Below are 6,329 nucleotides of genomic sequence, written 5' to 3'. Positions count from 1 at the left end.
CTTGCATCCACATGGCCTTTACTTTAGTTCTCTTCACTTTACTTTAGTTTGTTGCATGATCCAATCTTCCGTCTGTTCGCGTCCAACCTCGTCCGGTAGCCGGTTCCGCTCGATCGTCGAATCCCTCGCCGGCCAGTTCCATTTTGCTTGCCGGCCGGTTCCGGTTCTGATTTTGCTTGCCGGTTCCGGTTCCGGTTTGATTGGCGGTTCCGGTTCTGATTTTGCTTGGCGGTTCCGGTTCCGGTTTGATTGCCGACTGGTTCTGGTTCCTTGCCGGTTCCCATTCTCGTTTCGGTTTGCTTGTCGACCAGTTCTGGTTTGCTTACCTACCGGTTTCCGGATTCCGGATTTGCATACCGGTCGGTTTCCGGATTCCGGTTTTGCTTACCGGCCAATTTCCGGATTTGCTTACCGGTCGGTTTCTAGATTTCGGTTTTGCTTACCCTAAAATATAGACAAGATAAACAATGGTGCACAGAGATTTACGTGGAAAACCATAAAACGGGGAAAAACCACGGGAACAGATTCTTCACTATATCTAGTGGATATACAACACGGAGATGATTACAACACTCTATCGAGTGTATCAGCCTCACAGGGCTCTTCGCGTCTGTTGTTACACACACAACTATGGCGCAACTCTACCTTCTCTCTCTCACACTCTCTCTTGTCCACTGCACACCAAAAAAATGTTTGCCCTAGTTGCATATGTACTTACGCAGCTTTTTGGTTATTTACATACGTAGCCCTCATGGGGCGCACACTAAGACTATTTACAAATATAGTCTCCCGAGTTGGCTATTTACACGATTCCAGTTTCGGCCTCGGCCGATACAACTCCGCTCCTGTTTTCCAATTCTTCGGCTGTCGGCTTTGCCACAATAATTGCAAGTTGCGGGCCTCATTTGCCGACCTTGTTCGGCGTGGAAGCTCCCCCTTCTTCTGAAGGTTCCTCGATGGCTTCCGTGAAGGTTTGAGTTCCCTTCGTGTGATGGGCCGAATTGACCTCTTCTACCTCTGTGACCTCCTCCTTGGCCACCATTTGAATTCGAGAAGAACATTTGTCCTTCCGACGTCTTGCTTTTGGTTCGGATTGTTGGGACAAAGGTCGTCAGTGCGGAAGAACAAACAACATCTGTGATGTTGAAGGACCTGTGTATGAGAATGAACAAGAGACACAGAGAGAGAGAGAGAGAGAGAGAGAGAGAGAGAGAGAGAGGCACAAAGAAACGTTTTATTTCTTAATAGCAACAGTTACAAATGACAATCAACTACCACTAAAGGTTACAAAGTCACTTTATATAGTGACTATCCTAGGGCAACTGCCCTTTATGCTATTTACAGAAATAGCCCAAACTTGGGTTGTCCAAAGGGACAGTGTGAATACGGCCATTATACACGTATTCGACACTCCCCCGTAATGGGTGTATACATGGGTTATCTTAAATTACAGGTATATACAAGGTTTATCAGACATATCGGTTTTGTTCGACTTCCACGAGATTGCTCCATTGCCAAATTTGAAACAATATCCGGTTGTTGATTTCCAACTATCCACGCAATCGACGAAGTCCGAGTCGGTGTAACCGACTATGCCTGAGGTTGAGTTCGGGCCAAAAAGAATGTCGTGGTCTTTTGTGCCAGCTAGATATCTGAACACGTGCTTGACTGCGTTCTAGTGCGATCAGCCTGGGTTGTGCATGAATCTGCTGACGACTCCTACGACGTGAGAAATATCAGGTCGTGTCACGACCATCACATACATAAGGGAACCGACTGCCGGTGCATACGGTACCGACTTCATATCTTCCCCCTCCGGATTGGATGTCGGGCAGTCTCGCTGAGACAGCCTTCGGTTAATGGGGAGCGGGGTCGAAGCAGACTTGGACAAGTGCATATTGAAGCGTTCCAAGACACGTTTGATGTAGTCTATTTGAGACAAGAAAAGTTGTCGTTTATCACAATTCCGACTAATCTTCATACCAAGTACGTGTCTTGCCGGACCGAGGTCCTTCATGGCAAACTTCAACTGCAATTTCCGAACGAGTTCGATGAGCTCTCCGGCATGTCGGCCGGAGAGTAGCATGTCATCCACGTAAATGATGAGAAAGACGGGAGACCCGTCTCGAGCTGTTTTGGTGAAGAGACAGTGGTCCTCATCGCTCTTGGAGAAGACGACCGACTGGATGAAGTCGTCAAACTTCTTGTACCATTGTCGGGGTGCCTGTTTTAGGCCGTATAAACTCTTCCTGAGTCGGCAGACTAGATGTTCCTGGCCGGATGCCACAAAGCCTTTCGGCTACTCCATATAGATTTCCTCTTGTAGGTCACCGTGGAGGAATGCCGTTTTTACATCTAGCTGAATCAGCTCCAAGTTGTCGGTGGCCACGACGCCGAGCATGAAACGAAGGGTTGTCATTTTCACCATTGGTGAAAAGATTTCGTCGAAGTCGACGTCATATTCTTGTCGAAATCCCTTCACAACTAATTTGGCCTTGTACTTGTTAGGATCTCTGTCCCTCCGGATGGGATACGAAGGCCCGACATTGGAAGACGGTGAGAACCGGATGTGGAGTACCCGGCAATGGAAGACCCGGTGAGAACCAGATGTTGCAGGCCCGGTGAGAACCTCTCACCGGATGAAGGGACATATATGTAGATATGTTTCTGAGTGCCCATTGGGGCTATATCTGTAAATAGTCCTAATGTCACATTAGTATAAATGTGACCTAGGGCAAACAGTGTATTGCGGTTGTTGTTGTTATTATCTTTGTATAGCGTAATTGGTGTAACGATTGTACAGAGAGAGAGAGAGAGAGTGTGTGTGTGTGATACAGAGTACGTCTCTATTGTAATCGCCGCAAGGCGAAGATTGTGAGCAAGAGGTTGTTGCCTCTGTGCTCCCTGTTGTACTCCTTGACATAGTGATAGTTTGGAGTATGTGGACTCCCATGGTTTTTCCCTCTCAGGGTTTTCCACGTTAACATTATGTGTATTCTCTTTCCTGTTTCGTGTACTTACCTCCATTCCCATTTCTTCTGTGTTTGATTGTCATCAAGTGATCTACGCTTCGGTTTGTCGTAAACTTAACGTTCCTTATGCACGACACTCGGCCACAACCGAGCGTAGAATGATACAAAGAAAAACGGGAAATAGAACACGACACAAAGGAGAGGAAGATACACAAGAGGTTTACGTGGAAAACCCCAAACTAGGGGAAAAACCACGGCAGCCCACAGGCTGCAAACTGTCACTATGTAGGAATGTACAAAACAGTGAATTCACGGAGGCAATGACCTCGGAATCACGATCTTCGCAACAGGCGGCGGTTACTACAGAGGCAATGACCTCGTCTCTCTCTCTCTCTCTTTGTACAATTACGCACTCTCTCTTCTTCTTGCACCAACAAGAAAATGACAACAACAGTTACTAAAAGTTTGCCCTAAGTCATATTTATACTAATATGACTTTTCGGCTATTTACAAATATAGCCTCGATGGGCTCTCAGAAACATATTCATGAATATGTCTCTTCCTCCGGTTCATACCGGGCCTGCACCATCCGGCTCTCCGTAGCCGAGTACTCCTCATCCGGTTCATACCGGGCCTGCACCATCCGGCTCTCCGTAGCCGGGTACTACTCATCCGGTTCACACCGGGCCTGTATCATCCGGCTCTCTGTAGCCGGGTACTACTCATCCGGTTCACACCGGGCCTGTATCATCCGGCTCTCCGTAGCCGGGTACTCCTCGTACCGTTTCGGCCTCGGCCTATCGGCCTCGGCCGAGTTTGTTCGTCGGCACTGTTCTTCTCCCTCCCCATCTGAAGGGACCTATCTCCCAACACGGTTGTGATTGGAGATTATTCCGCACATTTCTCGTCAATACTTTGGGTTGGTCAAGTCGGACGTCTCTTTTAGTCGAGAGACCCACTTACATGGAAGAGAATGTCGACTCTTCGGTAATTCGACCAAGTCCCAAGTCCTGTTTGCGTGAATGGAGTGCATTTTTGACTCCATCGTCAGATGCCAAGTGGCTGAGTTGGCAGATACTGATGCTTCTTCATAAGACTTCGGTTCGCCGACGTCGGTAAAGAAAATTCCGGGAGAGTACCTTTCCGGAGTTTGCGACTGTCTCTCGGATCTTCGAGGTATGATTGAACTGGTCGCACCGGTATAGGTGTCGGATGGTCGAAAGCCGAGCCATTCGGCTGTGCTGAATCGATGGATTCAAGACGAGAGGTGTCGATTACCCGTGAAACCGTGAAACCGATCTCATGTTGTGGGCTGGACCTTCATGAAGGGTTGGCACTTCGGAAAATATTACCCTTTGGACTTCAATAGGCCTTTCGGCCATTTTGTGCATAGCCGACTCGTTGAACACGACGTCCGAACTTCGGACGATTTGTCTGTGCTCGGGGTCCCAAAGTCGGTATCCGATCTCGCCGTCGGGTCCATATCCAAGGAAAATGCATTTCCTTGAGCTTGGCTCGAGTTTCCGGCGGTCGTCTTTCGGTATGAGGGCATACGCCTCGTAGCCGAAGATCCTCAACTTGTCATAATTCGGCTTACTGACGGTCCATGTTTCCTGAGGTATTTTAAGTCCTAGAGGTCTACTTGGCGACATATTTATTATGTGTACTGCCGTAAGTAGAGCCTCCGCCCAGAAGCCATATGACAGTCCGGAGTGTTGGAGCATGGATACTACGTGTTCTCGAATCGTCCGATTCATGTGTTCAGCAATTCCGTTCTGCTCTGGACTATAGGGTGTCGTATATTCATGTTGAATGCCGCATTCCCGACAGAATTTGACGAATTCGTTAAACTTGAATTCTCCTCCATTATCGGTTCGGAGACATTTTGGTTTCCGACCGGTCTGGTTTTTGACCATTGCAAGCCATTCGGAGAAGATCGAGAACACCCGATCTTTGGTTCTAATGGGGTAAGCCCACACCTTCCGAGTCGAGTCGTCAATAAAATAGACGAAGTACGAAGCACCGCTGAGAGACTGATGTGGCATTGGGCCATAGACGTTCGAGTGGACCAAATCGAGGGGACTCGATTCTCTTGGTGCTGATGTCGGGTGTGATGCGGCTACTTGTTTGCCGTACTGGCAATGCTCGCAGAATTGGTGATCCGAGAAGGAGAGCTTGGGGATGTAACCGGCTCTGGATAGGTGCATTATGCCGGCCTTGCTGAGGTGTCCAAGTCGTCCGTGCCATAACGATGACACGGGGATATCCACCAAAAATAAGTCACCCTCTTTGAGTGTGACATATAAAGGGTACAAGGAATGTACCTTTGGTCCTCGAGCAAGCAGGAGGTTCCCTTTGTGGAGTGTCCACCCTCCTGATGAGAACCCGGCACGGATGCCGGCTTCGTCAAGTTGTCTGACTGAGATCAAGGGTCTGAGAGCTCAGGAACGTGTCAGACGTTGTGTAGTACGAGTGTAGAGCCACCTGGAAGGTTGAGCTCTACGGTGCCGATTCCGAATATAGCACAGTGCCGCGAGTTTCTGACTCGAACTAAATCGGAGTGCCAGTCCGAGTACTGCCGAAACTGAGATCGGTGAGGTGTCACATGATATGATGCGCCCGAGTCCAGGAGCCATGCGCTCGATTCCTCAGTTGTAAGTAGAACTTCTGATTCGATTGGGTTCTCTATGGACAATATGTTTGGGTCGATCGTCAAAATTTCGGCTGAAGAGCCAACGTAGTTGACCTCCTCATGCTGGCTACTCTTCTGATCCGCTCTCTGAGCTTTGTCGGTTTTTTCTTTGAGTGCCCAACAATCGGCCAAGGTGGTTTCGATGCAATGAGAGGACAAAAGTTTGCTTTAAATGTTGAGATGATTATATAACGTATATCCCACATGGTGAGGCATGTTAGGGTGCAGCCTATAAGAAGCAAATCGGTTCTTCAAGAGAACTCATACCTTTCTCGGCCTTTTGGCTAAGATCAAGTGTAGTATCTGTTCTTATCAGTTTAATATCTGATACGCGACCTATCAGGCCGCACGATATTAACCTAATTTCTTTCATGGGGGCAGCTCTCGCTCAAGGCAGCTTGCTGCATTTGGGAGTTGCGTGCGTCGCCTCAGCCTTGCACTGATGTTGAGGTCACATAGGCGCGCCCTCATTCTACAATGATAATAAAAATGAAGGAAGGTGTTACATAGGCGCGCCCTCATTCTACAATGATAATAAAAATGAAGGGAGATGTTCCATAGGCGCGTCCCGCTTCTAATGATAATCTAAAGGACGATGTCACGCGGATGAACGTTCTAGATAAATGCATCTATCTTTTCCCACATTTCTTTAGGTACTAGAACGG

General features: G+C 48.2%; 1 non-coding gene across 1 annotated transcript; it reads left to right on the top strand.

The window, feature by feature from the left end:
• The first annotated feature begins 5,927 nt into the window (after window positions 1-5,927).
• On the top strand, window positions 5,928-6,134 carry LOC147849096 (U2 spliceosomal RNA). The gene has a single exon (XR_015531845.1). It is a non-coding gene; the product is annotated as a U2 spliceosomal RNA (small nuclear RNA).
• Window positions 6,135-6,329: the final 195 nt, after the last annotated feature.

The sequence above is a fragment of the Azolla caroliniana genome, unplaced genomic scaffold (assembly GCF_043228905.1).
Source record: "Azolla caroliniana isolate FFs.n. ecotype wild unplaced genomic scaffold, voAzoCaro1.0.p SCAF_128, whole genome shotgun sequence".
NCBI lineage: Eukaryota > Viridiplantae > Streptophyta > Polypodiopsida > Salviniales > Salviniaceae > Azolla > Azolla caroliniana.
The sequence above is the reverse complement of the archived record's forward strand: the minus strand, read 5'-3'. Positions and strand labels throughout refer to the sequence as shown.